Below are 18,452 nucleotides of genomic sequence, written 5' to 3'. Positions count from 1 at the left end.
ATCATTTGGAAGATTCACAGACAAGCTGCGGTGGTGACTGTATTTCGGCTTCTAGATCATAACAGACATATAATTCTGAAGTAAGTATTGTATGCAGTATTAGGCGAAACAGGGATTCTCCTCAGAATAGTCTGACAAGAAATCCCCAATGGAAACTTTGGAATAGTCATTAATAGATAAATGAGAGCAAAAATGAAACAATTATTTTTAACAAGAAGTTTTCATCAAAACCATGTCAGGGACTCTATCCTCTGCCAGCTCCATTGGAGGAGTTGTAAGAATCAGGCCCAAAGAAGGCCAGAGGGGAAAGTAAATACACTTCAGTGGAATCAACCGTAATTGCAGCTTATGAGTGCAAAAAAATCCCATTTGCTAAGCATAAGATTTTCCTGCTTTGCTTATTTTCAAGTTCCCACACCAGTCATCTACTAATCTATTACCTATATAAAATGTTAAGTGTAAAATTTCCTTTCATTTGCTCTCGTGCTGTGCACTCTATTTATTCTAGTTTCAGTTAGTGAGAACAAAATGTGGCCACTTCATTGTGTAACAAATTAATATTTTCTACTTCAGCCTAGTAAGTACTCATTTTGCTTAATTTAAATATTATCATTTTCTTCTCCTCTGAAAAAATGGAGAAGATCTTTTGAAATTTCGACTCACACCCAAGGGCTTTGTAAAAATTGAATGAGCAATTAACATAAAACCAATTCTTATCTGAAATTGTGGGGAGGAAAGCAGAATTGATTCTTGATGCCTCTCTTGTGCAACCCAGCATTCCCTCAGAGTAGCAAGATTCCAGTATTAGTGGAAAGCGTTTTTGTAAGACATCCCAGCCTGTGCCAGCACGGCGTGTAACGCACACCAAACAGGCTAGCTCATGAAGAAAAACATGTTTACAGAAACTGAAATGACTTCTTTGTTGTTTACTTGTGAAAAGGAGAATGGCATCAGGAGTACTTAGAGAGAGAATCTAGCTTTTGAATTATGACTGAAACAGGGTTGCAGTGTGACTAGGCAGAATTTTCATGATCTTGAGACAGTTCCAGGAGCTGCTGAGCAAACGCCCCATCAAACAGTTGATCTGTTAGGCACAGAGGGAGGCATTGTCATCTAAATACACGGCTGTACATACCACGCTGCCCAGTCACCCCAGGGAAAGCGACTCACAGTTCAGTAAAAGCAAACCCTGCTCCACAACATCACGGACCTCGACAGCATGTCCAGAGTCTGCTGTTGTCTTTTGCTGGTGGATCAAGCTCACCTGACTATTTCAGCGCTTCAGCATGTGCCCTGAATTGTCTGAGATCGTCAGTAATGTGTGAAGGTTTACATGCCACAATGTTGCTTGTACTAATGCACGCTGACCCTCTTACAGCACTTTGTAGAAATCTTGCTTCCAGTTACAGAATTTTGGAATTCCTCTCGTTATTTCCTGTTCACTTTTATCTACTCCCCTCCAGGGATCTGTAACTGCCCCTGATTTTTTTTTACCTCTGATAGATGTGCATCATCAGTACTTGTTAACGGTTTCTAGCCTCTCTGGTTTGAGGTAGTTTTGTTTGTTTCTTTCTTTTGTTTTGTTTTCTTTTGTTTTCCCTATAGAACAATTTGTAATTCATGAAACGAAGTGTCTTTTGGCTCCAGGCGATCCTGCCCACTGTGGGTACAGGCACTGTTTCATCTCTGTTCACTTGGGAATGGAAGGTGTTTGAGTATTGCCTGTGCAGTCAATCAAATTATGTATTTGTACCCTTCTTGCTCCAGTAATATCTGAGTGTTTACCAGGGTTACCAAGATCCATGAGTATGCTGACAGTACCTGGGCAGGAAGCAGCTCAAGGCAAGAGAAAGAAAAACCTGACAAAATAAAAAATACGGCCAAGCAGTAGGCCACAGAGGATGACTTTACCTTCACTTTTCCTGGTAGAATAGCTCCCCAGTAGAGCTTCCAGCTAGATGCTGGAGAAGTTGTCATCATGAGCAATGTTAATGTTAAGTATTTGTGTTGTGAATGTCCAGCCAGCACAGCTCTGAGTGAGTTATTTGTGCAAAGAAGAGCAGTACAGATGTACCTTTTATTTTTATTTTACAAAAAGTAGGAAATGGGGAGAGGGGTGATTCACACGAGTTAGACATCACTTACTGTAAGTGTGTTTTCTTTAAAGAGCTTAGTTAGGCAATTCTGCAAACACAGCAATGATGTTGTAGGGCTTGTCATGTGAGGTCCTCAGCCTTTCATTTTCTTTCTGCTGCTGAGTGTTAGTCCTTGTTTTTGCTACTGTAGATTTTCTCCCATTTTAAAAACAGAATTCTGTACTTTTAACAGCACCTTCTATTACAGGCCATCTTGACTCTTTTTGAAGTTTACATTACCCTTGTGGGATGAAGTTATCACTATTTGCAAGTGGGGAAACAGAGGCACTGAGAATCAGTCCACAGATGTCTTGGCCCTTCTTTGTGTACCTTATATACAAAGTTGTTGTACGATATGCCCTATTCCAACTTCCACCAAGGAAAGAAACAAAGACTGAAGAGTTGTTTGGCCAAATGCTTTTCCTCCTTCCAGTGTGGAGTTTCTCAGTACTGCAGATTTACTAGTGATTTATCTGTATGTCCAAGGGTGCGTTTTCCCAAGAAACTTCTGTGTAGCGGAATATATCTCCCTCATCAGGCTGTATTTTCCTGTTTTCTGTCCTTGATTTCATCCTGTGAATTTACCTCTGCGTCCCTTTTTAAACAGGAAATAGCAGTGTGTTCTGTAGAACCATTGCTGTTCACTTGGTTTCCTCCCTCCAACCACCTTCCTAGGATGCGTCTCCCATTCTTTCTCCTCAGGTTAATGAAACTCTGCTTTTCCAAACCAAATGTCATTTTTTTACTTTCCAGGCCTTTCCTCTCCTTTCTCACTATTTCTCTGACTAGGTGGAGCAATCTCTTCCTTCTCCTGGTGTCTGCTCTGAAGACAGGAGCTATCCTGGCGCTTTCCCTGCTTCAGCGGTGGGAGGTGAGTGACCGGATAACCATTGCCACATAACTGTCTTGTGCTGCCCTCAGCACGGCCAGGAGGCAGAGAGACTGGGACAAAGAAATTGCAGGGATAAGATAGCTGGGTGCATGAGGGAACGTGGGGGTGAGTCACAGGGGATCAGAAGTGTGACACAAAACGGTGTTGCAGCAGTGGCAGCTGCGTCATCCTCAAAGACTGATGGCTGTGTGGGAAACAGATTGCATATGACTCAATTGGCTTTGCTGACTCCTGCACAAGTTTGAATGAAGCCCAGGCTGACCCCAGAGATCTGCAGTGAGTTCATCCTATTGATGCACACAGCTGTGAGATGTCTGAATCCTGTCTCCAGCTGCAGTGCTGGCAGTGCATTTAAGATTGCTGCAGAACCTATGCTCAGAGCAGAGGAGAGCAGCGCATGGGAGGAAGTCTCTTCCGAGGCTCACTGTGAAGCAGTGCTTCAGAGGAAGAAATTAAAGGGTAATGGGGATCTCTCAGAGCCCTCTTTATCTTGTTAAAGTAATTATAGCAAGCAAAGGACAACTTTCCCAAGGTGTTTAATAGCCGTGATAGGTTCTGACAGCCCCAGCTGCTGCTGCAATACATTCCCTGGATATAGAGCAGCTGTTGACTGACTGACTGTGGGCAAGGCACAGAACCCACTCATTTTCCTTTCCTCTCCCTCACCCCGTTTCACCTACCTTTCTGTTTGATCCGCGTGTACAAAGTCAGTGGGTATCTGTCCCATTTCTGGCACAAAGGAGCCTTGACTTCCATGATTGCTCTTGGGCACTGCCGTTAACATGTCACATCACTAGACTCAGGAATTTGCTGAGTGACTCCACGGTGGAGTAAGCAGACAGCACAGCAGCGTGGCCATTTTCCTTATGCTTCAACCTTTTACTGGCAGCATCACTGTGAAAGGGTAGCATGAGATGGATGTTGTGCCAATATCAGAAATGAACAAAGAGGATGGTGACAGGCCAGTTAGTGGGACTTCATATTTGGCAATATCACGGTTTGATGAAGCATTGAAGAATAGGCATACACTTAGTTTAGTGTGGTTGTAAGGAAAGTGTATCGTGTCCAAGAAATTGGACGTCAGATTTCCATGAGGTTATGAGGTTAATGGATTGAGGTTTTCTTAAAAAACCAAAACCCATCAACAATAAAAAACCAAAAAAACCCCAACACACATTATGTGATACTGCAGAAACATCTACTAAACAGATGAAGTACTGGCTTAGAGTAGCTGACAGTAGCAAGTAGAAAGTAGGTGGATCCAGTGGGTGTGCCTATGGAGTGGTTAGGTTTTTAGTACTTGAGGCTAGAACTTCAAAACCATTGCTGATAGAAATTTATACATGTTGTGAAGGTTGATCCAATGCCAAATAATGATAAGAGCAGAGTATTGCAACAGGTTGGTTGTCAATCCCTCGAAAAGTTGGACCCCACAGAGAGAAAACGATTTTTAGCACAGCTTATATTGGGTCCTGCAACTCCTGGGGAAGCAAGGAAGGCAGACAGGCAATATCTGGAAAAGGAGGAGCACCTTGTCCTGGAAAGCCTGAACTCTGCAGATGATTGTGGGGAGCAGTGGCAATATGTGCAGCGAGGTGTTGCATAGCATTGTGCTGCTCCCAGTAGAAATGATGACAGGTTGGAGAAAGGGCATTAAAGAGGAAGAAACCTTCCTGGACTTGAGGGCTTTAGCCTCTAGCTTATCAAAAAGGTTAAGTGACTCGATGACAAGAAAACTCTGTACGTTAAAAGATGTGAAGAATCCCTGGAACAAGTGAAGGCTCTTGGCCTCCTGAAATCAAGACTGGATGCTTTTTTGGCAGTTGTTTTCACCTAGAACATGAGTTTATGGGACCAGAGGTAAGAGAGAAATTCGGGGTCAGGCAATGGGTTTCAATGGTCCAGCAGTCCTTTCTTTTTCTTTTTTTTTTCTTTTTTTTCTTTTTTTCTTTTTTTTTTTTTTAAAAAAAAGAAGTCTTGAACAATTGTATCACCTAAAGCATGGGGTCAGGCACAGAGCCAGATTTCTCTTGTGGATGGTAAAGGCAGATGTTAATCATATCACATTCCTGCTAACTTTCACCAGATTTTCTTTGTCATCCTTAAAAGGGTCTGATTTAGCTCAGTGGGAGGGTTTTCATTGGCTTCAGTGAAAATGAGTAAGTCAAAATAGCATTACTTTTACTCTTAAATCAGCACTCTGATTTGGTAGTGTTCATTTCAAGATATCAAGTGCAAGGGATTCACTAGCACATTCTTCTAGAGACAGCCCTTTTGAGTGCAGTTTTAAGGCATTGAAATATAGTTATTTGATTGATTATCTTTCCAAGAGCTAACACACAAATCAGAATTCGGATATTGCATTTTCCAATGCCATTTGGAAACAACTGCAATAAATTTGATGTATTCCTGCCCATATAAATTAACTGAAAGATCAGAATCAGACTTGTTTATATTTGCATGATTCAGTTGTAATTGCTTTCGTGTCCTCCGTGTTCTTTCCATGGAGATCTCCTTGGACTTTTGAGTTTGAAGAATTATTTCAAAAAAGGAAGTGCAGGGAGAAGGGGGAGGATAAAGGCAGAGAGAGAGAGAAAGCTTGTCTGCAAGGCAGATTTTTTTGCAGGCTCTCACAGCTATATTAAAAAGTACTTGGAGACAAATAAAAAAAAAGAGGTATTCCTAGCCCCAGCATAGAAGTTACTGTCGCTCATAAAACCGGCATAGGCAGTGGTGCCTAACAAGGTATTTGGGCGGCTCTTGTTTGAGCATTGCACCAGGTTATTGCATAAAGGATTATCTGCACTGTGTATCTCTTTCTGCCTGAAGGAGAGTCTGCCAATTCCTGATTGTGGTCCAAACTGCTGCTTTTGCTACCTGTTTCCCGGTGACTGTGAGAAGATGGTATTTCATTTGAAAATAGGTTGTGTTTGTTTGTTTGCGTGCTATAGGCGAGTATTCTTTGTGGTTCTCAGCCAGGATCTCTGTTTTCTGTTCGATGCGCGTGCAAAATTCCCATGAAAGCAAATGGATATGCAGTGGAAGAGGCCGGGGAGGGCTTTGCGGGTCGGTGCAGTGAGCAAAGGGACTGCCAAGTTTCTGTCTGTTGCTGTGTGCACAACGCACGCTGCAGCCAGAAAGCAGACATAGCGTGCCACGAAGGCCAGCATGAAGTCTCGGCTGCCCTATCTTGTCTTAGCAGGGGGGGATGTATTAGGGATTGAGGGGAAGGAGCTGTATTCCTCTAGGTGCTGAGAGAAAAGCTGTTAGAGGGACAGTGGGAGGAGCGGTACCTAATGGGGACAGTACACCTGAGCCTCACAGGCTGTTGCTGCCTGGGAAGAGGAGCTGCAGGCCTGGGCTGGTGACTGTCAGGTCCCAGGCAGGGTGCTGCTGAGAGGCAGGAGTGCCCTGTGGAGAAGAGATCCATGTAGTGCCCCGATGGCTTGCTGCAGCTCTGAGAGCTGCTTGTTTCTCATTATACTCCTGTTCCCCCAGAAGCCACCGCATTCAGACCAAACTTGTTTGTCTGCCTCGATACTCTGAACTGAGAGGTGCGAGCAGAGTAATGGAAAGGAACGGGGGTTAGGCATGAGAATAGAGAAGGAAGAGAGAGCTGTCAGTTTAAGAGAATACCAGGAAAGCTGTTTTGGACTCCCTGGGCTCAGGGAAGCTAAGTAGAGCTGGATGGATCAAGCTCAACACAAGACAGCAATGTGCACTTGCAGCCCAGAAAGCCAACCATGTCCTGGGCTGCATGAAAAGAAGCATGGCCAGCAGGGCAAGGGAGGTGAGTGCACCTCTGCTCCACTTTAGTGAGACCCCACCTGGAGTACTGCGTCCAGCTCTGGGGCCCCCAACGTAAGAAGGACATGGAGCTGTTGGACCGAGTCCAGAGGAGGACCACGAAGATGATCAGAGGGTTGGAGCATCTCTCCTATGAGGACTTATGCCACCCTCCAGAATTCCCTGGTCACCTTGGACTTGAGGCATTGCAAAAGAAGAGAAGATAGCGATTCAGTTCCTCTGATGCAGGTTGTTGGGATTTGTCTGATACCAGACTGTGCCTTTCTGTCCTCAGGTTGCCACTTGAGCTTTACAGCAGATACACAGCAAAGTATAAATTCCTCAAGTTTCAGTGAAACAGGATTTAGCTTAGTCCATCCACCAACTTGTAGTTGGTTCGTTCGGTGTGGAAGACTGCTTCAGCTTTGTCCACATCTGAGTTTGAGGCATCACTGTAGTTTGTCCAGGCTCCATCTGCATGTTGCCATGTATATAGCAACATTTTTTTGGAAGGGCACATAAAGATTAACTTAGCTGTTAAATCACAAAAAGACTGACATCTGTCATTGAAAAAATTAAAAGAAATTATAGCATTACAAATAATATTTCTCAGGTCTGGTTTTCTGAAACAATGACAAAATTTTTGAGTCAGCTCTGTTAATTACACTAAACAAATCATTGCACAGTGGGGTCTAGTGCAAAATTAAACAAGCAACAGTCTACGGACAACCTAGAAATGCATTCTTCAGTGTCAGAGCCATCCACTGGTTCCTCCAACCTATTTTTCAACCACATAAGATTTAATTGTTGCAAATGGAATACTTGTTCTACAGAAGTCCAATAAATCTGCAGTCTGTCTTCCCAGTAATCAATCACAGATTGTGAATTGCATGAGGAAAAATCTATAAGATATGTTCTTCATGTCTAGTACGTTGGGTTATTTTCATGTCTTGTGGTTTGAATTTGGCCACTGTCATTTTAGAGGAATTTCCTGCCATCTGCGTTCAATTGAATTTTCTCACAGATTTGGGCTTGCTTGTAAATACTGGGATCTGGCAAAAGCAGTATCTTTGTTCTTCAGGGGCATATTCAAAAACCGTTAACATGGTGTTGGCAATGTGCTGGGTTAGGGAAGATCCAGGAGATGAAAAAGGTATAAATTCCCCCCTCCCCCTAACAGCTGATGATTTGTCTGGGAAGGAAAAAGAACGACGAGTGCATGAGTTTGTGGCAGAGTTTATCTTCAGCTATCATGGTGTTTCATATTTTGCTCATTAGTAGGGTGTTGGTCTTACTGTCTGCTTGTGACCACGTACGCAGGCGAGAGACTGAGCAGCCAAAATATTACAGCGAATTCCTGGGGGATTTCATTGCACAGTCCCAAACAGATCAGGAGTCGATTTACCACCAGCTCTAATTTGTGTTTTGGCTGCTGGTTTTGCACTGCGAGTTAATATCCAAACAGCAAGCATTAGCATATGTAGATTCTTAGAAATCACATGTTCCTCTGGTGATGTTGGGACTAAGGGGCTACTCCATCCTGACTTTAAGGCATTGCTGCAGCATTACAAAATTCAAGGTAATCTCATCATCCTAATTGAAAGCTGGAGAGAGCCCTCCGCATTCCTTTCTGAGAAGAGTGTGTATAATCAAATAAAAAAAATTCCGAATGTTGAGGATCAAGTTTAAACCAACAAAATCAAAACAATTCACAATGGAGTTTGTTGCTGTCTTGAGCCTAACCTCACAATGAGAAAGAATAGATAAAATGCATTTACATCTGTACTCCACTGTGTTACTCGCCAGAGATGGAAGAGGTGTCTCAGCTCAGAAGGAACCTGCTTTAATTTATCTCATTTTGCATATTTCAATTTGTCAGACTTCGTGTTGTTTGGGCATAATTCAGGGTCAGTTCCAGCCTTGCTGTGAAAAGTAGGTCTGTGAAAATAATGGCAAAGGCTTCTAGATTTATCATGTCTCTGGTTGCTTAACAGTGTATTCTGTTTGTAGATAAAAAGATGTGTTTTCTGACTGCCAGTTTCTCAAGCTAACCTTGGTCTTTAAGAATGCCTTATTTCATCTTGTACGTCTCTGGGCCAAGATTAGATCTTCTGCAGTTCCTTCAAACACGCATTGTGAATTTAAGTATGTGCAACTGCCTGGAGTTCAACACAGTGGTCTGTTGATAATGCATCAGAGGGAATCCTGCTTTTGCTCCCTTAGTTCTGCAGAAAGGGGAAAAAGAAGCGATTTGGCCAGTAATGTCCTTAGAGTGTCTCAGTATTGTTTAGCTTTTGGTTTCTGTAGCAAGTATTTTCCAAATTCTGTCAGTACCTGAAAGCAGTCCAGTCTAAGATGTTAAACAACGGCTTTGCCCAGGGAGCTAGAGAGTGACGTTTTTGCATAATTTATCTTTTAGAAGAACTGCAGCATGAGAATCAATGTGTTGTTTTCAGTATTGCTTTTCCATCGTCTGAAAATAGTGCCAATGAGGAGGCTCCATGCAATAGCTGCAGACACACTTAAAACTAGCAGGCTTTGTTACTGTGACCTCTGCTCTGCCCAGGGATGCTGAGATCTGGTGGGAGCAAGGCAACTTGCTCTTACTGGCATGAGCAGCTGCACTTGCATTTACGTCTCTGGGTGATTTTAGGACAGACAACTTTATCAACAAGGCATGGCATATGCCCCAGTTACATGGGAAGCTTAGTGCTTCCAATGAATCCTGGGGAATATTTGCACTTCTGCAACAGGCAGTCTGGAGCGTGAGCAGATGGGCATAATTCAACTGAAGCAGGTTGATGTTGTGTGGTTTCTGCCCTGTGCCTTTTGGGATGCCAGTGTGTAGCCCTGGCTGGCGTGGACCTATTCATTCCCTGGGAGGAGCCTCTCATGTGGAATATTCCCCCAAGGTTCAGTATATGTCTCATCTTTCCTAAGATTTGAAAAAACTTACTGAGATTTTTGAGGGGTTATACAATTCGTGCTGTGCATATTTTTCTTTCTTCTTGCGCTGTTTGATTATTTTTTTATATTAATCTTCCTATCATAACATAGGTATAGTTATTTGTCTTTTTTTGAGGCTATTCCCAATGATGTAATTGACTGTATTTTAACTCGTTTATAATACATTGGGTGGCACTGTTATGGCTTGACCAAGAAGCTGAGGCCACTGTGACTGTATGAATAAATAGGTGTTTATTCACTATTTTTATTTTTAATATGGCATGACTATATTAGCAAAGATTACCTATTTGATCTTGACAGCAAAGCCCATGATAAACATCTGGAAACACACCTTCCCATGGGTTTTAAGCCATGTCTCTGAGAGAGAGAGGCTCCTTTATTTAAGTAAAGTTTCCAAGATTCTCTGGATCACCAGTTTAATTTGCTTGTTTACCAAACAAAGGGTTGCATTTTACACAAGCCAAATGAGCCTGGCACTGCAAATAAAAAACAGATTACACTCGTTGCCATTAGTCACTCAAACTTAAAGGGCAGCTCCTCCCTGAAAAGCAGCTCTTAAAACGGCATTGAAGAGTTCCATGTTTTTGTCCCTTAGTATTTCCAAAGCATACACACTAAAGCAATACTTTTATTTTCTTATGTCAGTCTTGAACAATACTAGTGCGTGGTAGCTGCGATGGCACCTACCTTCATTTTCTTCTTTGACCTTCTACTAATAAAGTGTTTTCACATCTGTCAAGCCTGTCTCCTATTCACTGATACAGTCCACTCTGTCCAGATTTTGTCCCTGATTATACTGAGGCAAATCTGGTTTCTGTTGTAGTCAGGAAGAGCTGGAACCCCTTGGTTTTTAGTGAGGTTTTTTTTGGGGGGGGGTCGGGGGTGGTGGTGGTGGGGTGGGATGGGTAAATGACGGATGGGGTAAATCTTCAGCACTTCCTCCCACTGATTAGATCGCATCATGTCCTGAATGAATCCTGCTGTTTGCTTCCAATGTTCCTCTACTTTGGGTATAATCTTGCTTTGTTTTCAGGAAAGTTGGTAATTTGCTTTCTCGGTGATCGTTTGTCTTCATCACTAATCCTATTATCCCCCTGTTCCCTCTGTCATGCCTTCACACATTAGGTTATTTTCCTGTGTCCGAAACACCTCCCTCCCTCCCTCCCTTCTGCTGGATTTCCCAAACGCATACCAGGCCCTCACTGAGTTCATCTGCACGATGTTCTTCATCTAAGTCTCTACTAGAGACCAATAAAGCCAACAGGGAATTAGATGACAAAGACAATTGTTATTGTTATTTCCTAAGAAAACATGCTTGCATTTTCTTTTTCTTTCTTTGAATAGCTAAATGATCTTAACAATAGTTCTCTTGTTCCTTCTCCTTTATTTGCTTCTCCCTGCCATTTTGTTTCAAGAAGTTAAACTACTGATACATCTCGTGTGCTGAAGGGCATCTGTCAGGCTTGCCACAGTAAGAAAGATATTATGGTGAGACTCCAGGTCATTCTGCATAAGTTTGACTTTGACCTGCAATACATGTGGTTATTCCAGAAAAAAAGCATCACATTAAGATTCTGTATGATTTTAGCTTTGATAAGAACAGCGTGTTTACCCTATGGATAGTGAAAGATTCCTAATGGTCTTAATGATCCAGTCCGGCTTCCAGATGCTCGGGTTTTGCTGTAATTGTGGTGAGTATGTCTTTACTGCTGGGAAGCTTCCCTGGATGTGCTAATTCAACTTTGTTTGTATCCTGAGCTATACCTCAGTAAGAATATAGATAATCTCTACCGAGGTATTGTGTCTGAGTGTGCGCATGTGTGTGTATATATATTTTTATATATGTCTCTTGGGCATTCTCCAGGCAGAAGTTTCTGGTGCCAATGGCAAGGTGTCCCAGCAACACAGAGCAAAATAACCTGGGGCCTTGCCTTAATCTCCAACTGTAAACCTTATAATTGCAGGTGTTGATGTCCCCATGAAATACTCATGAGCTACCTGGTGAGATCAGCTGAAGTGAATACAGTTTTACACGGTTATCCAAATGTTGCATTTGTTCAAGCCAGTATCTGATGTATATCCTGCTTCTTTTAATGTAACTATGTAGAGAGGTTGCCGCTTCATCATTAAAAATATTCATGTGGCTTAGTAGACTGAGCTTCAAAATATGTCAGCGGAGATTGCTATGCTAAAACCTCCTGCAGATAAAACCAAGAGTAAAAGCTAACATTATTCTTAGAGATTTCCACAGATCCTCACCAAAGGGTTCTATTAAAGGTGGCATAAATCTGTGCGCTTCAACTGTGTTTACCCAGCTGAAATTTTGACCCGGGTGGCACTGATTATTGGAAAGTACATTTGCATTGCACTTACCTATCATGTCTTTTATAGAGGCCAAATGCTTAAGTGCAAGCAGATGAGTAATTTAAACCATTGTGGACTATGCACAATCCAGAGAATAAACAGATCATTAGATAGTGTAAATCAGCAGTGAAGCTGTAGAAAAAAACATGCCAGCTTAAAGATTTGATATATTATCCTTATAGTTTTCAAAGACATGCACATTTCATCCTGATACAACCATCTTAATTTAAGCCAGAATTTGTCTCTGAAGTTAGCGTGCAGCCCTGAGAGATAGAGGAGACATGGGAAGCACCATTCAAGAGAATAAAAAGCTCCACAGTAGGGTATCTGTGAGTGGTGCAGAGATGTCTGACTTCGGCCATGTTATTATTGCCTTTTATGATGTGTGACTTGTGCTGTGACAGATTAGAAATATATTGTTGGAAGCTCAAAGAGGCATAGATACGTACGAGTTCCATGAAAGTGTTTAAAAACATGAGTGACATTTCCTACTTATATGCATTAATTTCTTCTAATTTTTTTTGGCTATTGCTTTGTTCTGTGGTTCTTGATAAACACTTGGTTTTATTTAAACTGAAGCTCTCTTCTCCCCAAACCCTCAGCCTCCCTGTGAGTTGGGTACACAACCCGTCATTTGTGGCCTCACACACTCGCTATGGGGATGTTCAGGAATAATGTTATCACATGTCCTGCCTTTGTTAAGTAGAAAAACTAAAGAAGCAGTTGAGGAGAAAAAGGGAAAGCTTGTATTCACAGAAGAATATTATAACTTCATAGATAGCACCTTTGTTCTTGGAAAGCTGAAAACCCCTCAGAAAAAGCAGTTAAAATGCTTACTTAGGTTTGTATCATAAGCTCGCAATGGGCTGCAGAAAGCATGGGGCCGTTATGTCCTTCTCAGCTCAGGACAAAAGCTCGGTTGCCCTGAAACCATCGAAGGGGAGCTGAAGTCAAGGCAAACACCCGGCACAGACAAGCTCTCAGATCTCATGCTTTTGCCAAAAGTCCGCTCTGGGCTAATTCCCCAGGTGATGCTGATATTGCCAAGAGACAAGAGGGCTGGGGCTGTTCCTCCTCAGCTATTAGTATTAAACCAGCATGACCATGGGAGAGATTGGATTGCATCTGTTTGGGAGAAAACCCCCTGGTGTATGCTCCCTTTGTGCTTGCTGGAAGATACGGTGTCGGGCTGCAGTATTTGGGTAGTGAATGTTACCACGCTGTCTTGACTTGCAAGCTCTTCCCAGGCCGAGCTCCTTGGAAACGATGTGGTTAACAGTGTGTTTGTTTAAAAGGTAAGTGGGGAGGGAAATTAGTATCAGGTAAAAATGTATATGTGTGTCTGTGTGTATATATAAATTCCCAAAGCATTCACAGCCAGCTACTTAATAGTTTTCATTGAATTAATTTTAAAATGAGAACCTTGTTTCCTTTATTTAATAGAACAAAACGACTTCCATATTCTTCCCTGTAACTAGCAGGGTTTATATAGCATTCTGCAAACAAAGTAAGCATTAAAGTCCCTTTTGCCCATCTGTGGAATGAATAATTTTGTGCAAAGTATTTATTATAAGCACACTGTACACTTAAACTTTTTACTGTAGTGGTGACAGATCCAGCACAGAACTGGATTGTTAAGTAGCAAGCACACCATGCTTCTATACTGTATAAAAATTTACCAACCTTTCGAAAGGCTCATGGGTTCAAAGGAAAACGTTAGCTCACTTGGCTAACTTTTGGGCGCTACTTAAAATGATTCTGGATGTTGGAAGTAGAGTGTAAGAGGTTGTGATGACTTTCAGTTAGAATTGCACAACTTTATGAAGGTGAATGGAAAGGTTTGGGTCTGGGACACATGGAGACTGGCCACCTGCCTACTCCCTGGGAAACTGCACTAGGCAGCACCTGGGTACCGCTGGGTTAGATGCTCAAGTGTCCTTGGGAACCACCTCGGGAAAACTTTGATTTCCCTGTTATTTGGCCGAAGTTGGGACTAACCCAGAGGTGACGTGTCACAGGTACCTCCCTCTTAACGTAGGTGCTTTTAGGGTGATATTTACAATAGGTTGATCTAATTTATACATATATGTATGTGTGTGTGTATATATCATATTATGTTGTAAGTTCAAGTAGTCCCTTCCCTTCTTCGAGTTGTACTTCCTTTTACGTTCCTGTTAGTTTCTCTAAGAGCTGCACCCTTTCCCTGAACCCCGCCGCGTCCCCCCCCCCCTCCCCCCCCCCCAGGTTTCAGTACATGCTTAACGTTCAGCTTTCTTTTAAGACCCCATGGCTTGGGCTTCCCAAAACATCCTTCACACGCATATAAATGCAGAGAGCCAAATTCAGAGGTGGGGCATGAAGAGAGTATGAGGATGTATGAGTTAGCCACAGATAAGCATAGACCACGCTGAAGGGAGTCTGTGATGGAGTGGAAATGACATATAGGCCAAGGGCTCTTGGAGGTGAAGTAAGTCGCACCACCATAGGTTTCCTGTAGCCTTGCTTATACTCACCTCTGGATTTGGCCTACTGACTCTCTGACGTGATCTCTGCAGAATGTCTTGGATGTGGCAATATAGGCAGCTGTTTTAATTTGTCTCTCATTGTACTGGTATTTCTGATTGGAGGGGAAAAAAAGAGCCAAGTTTAAGTTAAAGGTATTTAAAAATATATTTCCAGTGTTTTCTGGCATCCAAAGCACCACACCCCTTTTCTCTTTATCCGTTCCAATCTGCTGCCCTCACCATTTGGGTGAGCTGCCTGCCTTGCCTTTACATCCAGTCGCAGGGCCAGTCTTGTGTCCAGCAAAACATCTCCCTCCTTTAATTGAGCATCCCAGGCATCGGCATTCAGGGATCAGCATCTCAACTAATCCCTCAATGTTTGCCTTTCTCCATCTGTCTGGTCCCATTTACAAGTGCTGTTTTCTGTTTGGTTATTTGAATCATATCTGCAGTCAGTGGTAGGGAATTCATGCCACAAACCCATCATATATCACGTCCTTTATTGTTTTTATAGGGCTGTTGCAAGTTCGGTGTATGTTCTGCCCTCTGAAGTGAGGTTTTTTGTCACTGACATTTTATCTGTGAGGAGAATGTCTCTGACTTTCGTGTTGATGTGTTCTGAAATGTCTTCTGGTTTTGCTATGGTTGGGTTACTTCTGCTGTGTAGAATGGCACCTAAAGTGGGCTTAGGAATGAAGAATGTGTCCCTCCACTTTTCCAGCTATAGCACCATCCTTAAGGCTGGTGGTGGGCTGGCCTTGTGGCTGTTCTGGAAAGAAACCTTCCAGACATGGAGCCTGTGGAGCAATTCTCAGAATAAACATTTAATTCCTTTTTCCATCTTTGAAATACAGCTGAAGATCAAAGGGTACACATGTATGACAGAGGATAGATACTGTCCTTTATATGCAACTGGATTCTCTCATAGGTTGTTTTTTTCCTCCAGTTTATGGTTAGTGAAAAAAGATCCCTGGAGCCCTCGATCTCATTGGTCAGCAGAAATGTTGCATTCTCTTTCAAGCTTTGCTTCAAGTAGCGTTTCTCTATCATCACTGTGTATATAACGGTGCTTTCAGGAGAGATTTGCTCTTGTCCTTGCCCAAATCCCAGAGGGACCTGTAAAAAAGGTACAAAGCTAGAGGAGTGCTGAGTTCCTGTATTCCCTTTCTGGATCATAAGGGTGAAAGAGAAGACATTCCTGAATGCAGTTCTCTGGATTAGGTTTGTATTCATCCCAGTTCTTTGAGCCTGCAAAGGTGCCGGTTGAGCTAACGGAGCAGAGGGCGACTCTTCCCCAGCACGTGCAGTTTGTCAGACCCTTGAAATCCCATGATCAGTCTTGCGGAAAGGCTGGAAATAACAGCTCTTCTCCTATGCCATTTCCAAAGTGTCCTCAGAGTTACATACAACCTGCAAGGTTAGAGGCAGGGACAAATACAGAGAGGGGAGGAGCAATGGGAATGTTTCATGTTATTGTGAGTTTGCGAAGATGTCTTTGGTGTATAGTTGGAGTTTATTGTTGTAACCAAGAACAATAACTGACATTACATAGAAGTATTTCAGGATGTTAGGAAGTGACAAAAATTAAAATTATTTGTCCTGTAAAAGCTTCCCCCCCACTCCGTTGGATAATGACCTAAACGCTGTTTATTACCAAGCAGTCAATTTGCACACCTGTTCTGATGTTACTGTCCAGGTTTGTTTGCTGTTATTCTTTGATGGGAACACCTAAATTATTTACAGTTCACAGCAAGAGCTATTTAGTGGGGTCAGTTGGTTTCCTCATGCATGTAAGCCATTCAGGCGTTCATTTGATATGCAGATGGAAGGAATCTGATTAAATACTGTGTAAGTGGTGAATGTGATTTTTTTACTTCTGTTGAGTCTTGCACCTGATCCAATGTTAGCTAGAGTTTTAAATTTATAATGCTTGTGTCAAGGAGAAACTTGAAAATAAATCATGTTTTATAGTCTCGATAATGTGGTGTCTGTTCCAGCTGATACTTTATTTCTTCAGTCCTTTGATTCTTTCCATATGAAGGTAACAAATACTTCCATCAGGTTGATATGGCTGTTTCTTGTCTTAGAAGTCAGATACCTTCAAAATGGTTTGAGCAACGGCATCTCTAAAATTTGCATAAATAAATCAACTGTGTGCTGTGGCTTTTGTGATGTTCAGTGTCTTTTTATTATTTGATGATTAAACGTATTGCAATTTACTAATGAAGAGATGTATTTTGAAGAGCAAAGGTCAGGGCCAGATTTGAAGACTTCCATTGCCTGAAATGTCTAAAGTAATTTTAATCAGGGAATTTACTTGCCATCATCAAAGCACTTTTCCTTTCATGATTTGAAAAAGCCTTCTGCTGATGTTTATAATTATGGAACACCACCATCAAACCCTTTGCTCATCAAACTTCATTACAATGATTTATTTGACGTGCAGCAATACTTGTAATGCAGAACAGAAACAGAGCTATTGATTTACCAGCAAATTCATTAAAATTGTGTAAGTATTATTGCCAATAGATACACAAGGACCATAAATTATTTTATTCTGGTTTTTGACTTACAGAGGGTCTGTCAAGGAGTTCCATATAAAGCAGTGCAGAAAGCTAACATTTCTGAACGTTAGCAGATACTTCTGGAATAGCTTTTTATATTTTGAGAGCTTGTATTGCTGCATTTTGTTTAAGGAAGTAGTTTGGTTGGTGCAGTCCTGTCTTGCAAAGAGATATATTTTCTGGCCTGTCATGAAGTCAAGAATATGGTGAGTGCCATGTCAAAACTGTTCTTTAGATACTAAATAGATATTACTTAATGAGAAGGAAAAATCTTATTGCGTGTTTTTGCATCACAAGTTTCTGGTTGACCCAGAAGCTACCATGCATTTGGAACATTTTACTGGTATAAAGAACTCCTTAAACATGTTTTTATTTGTTTTAAAATGATTCCAGAAGTGCAGGACAGGACATTTGCTTGTGTTTTATCTTCAGACTGTTCTTTGGTTTGTACCTCTCAGAGCGTGTACTATGTTATACAGCACCTGCTCCAATGGAGCTGCAATACTGGTATTCTTAACTGCTGCCATCTGCCAGAAATTGTCATTAACTTTCACGTTGTCATTAATAAGTGCTGTGAGTTGCTGCTACCTTGCGGAATGAAGAGCACCGCCCTGTTACATTGGTGATGGAACTATCTGGAGAAATGTGAAGACTGACTTGGGCTCCAGAGTGAGTTAATTTGTCTCTGTGGGACTTCACTGGAGAAGGCTGAATATTTGAAGGGACTTCTGGTGCATTTAAAATGTGCTGAGTTTAAGGGCACTTTTTGTTCTTTGTGTGTTTTACTGCTTTCCCTGGATTTTTTCTTCTTTGCCATTTTCTGTAGGCAGCTCCATTTTGTGCTTATCATGGCTCTGCCAGATGCCGCGCTGAACAGTGTGCTCCTTTCCCCAGTACAGAGCATCTACTCTGCTGTTGTTTGGTTTCCTTGCCTAGCCTCAGGCAGGATTTGTTTTTTTAATTACAGAGTTAATTTTTTTCTTTGGACACAATTCAAACAGCTAACAGTAATGCTCATGTATCCCCTAGTGCCTATGACAGGTTTTCCGTGTAAACAAGAATTGCATCTGTCCTCAGGGACTAACTTCTATGACTATATATCATGAAACATTGGCTATTTTTATAAGGTATGTAAATGAAAATGGAAAATACTGAGAGGCTGTCCTGGAATGTGAAGAGCTTATATTTCTGTCTGAACTTGGGTAAGCAAACCTGTCCTTGCCTTTAACAATGGTTGATT

General features: G+C 42.0%; 1 protein-coding gene across 6 annotated transcripts in view; it reads left to right on the top strand.

Moving 5' to 3' along the window:
- GLIS1 (GLIS family zinc finger 1) overlaps positions 1-18,452 on the top strand; it is a 207,496-nt gene that overhangs the window by 50,059 nt on the left and 138,985 nt on the right. The window contains exon 1 of one of the 6 annotated variants that reach the window (XM_054212398.1): positions 2,291-3,006. The exons of the other annotated variants lie outside the window; for them this stretch is intronic. The gene's annotated coding sequence lies outside the window, so the exon portion shown is untranslated. Of the gene's footprint in view, positions 1-2,290; positions 3,007-18,452 lie in introns of those variants that run through there. 6 annotated transcript variants of the gene reach the window in all.

The sequence above is a fragment of the Rissa tridactyla genome, chromosome 8 (assembly GCF_028500815.1).
Source record: "Rissa tridactyla isolate bRisTri1 chromosome 8, bRisTri1.patW.cur.20221130, whole genome shotgun sequence".
Classification (NCBI taxonomy): Eukaryota; Metazoa; Chordata; class Aves; order Charadriiformes; family Laridae; genus Rissa; species Rissa tridactyla.
Note: the sequence above shows the minus strand (reverse complement) of the source record. Positions and strands in the feature narration are given on the sequence as shown.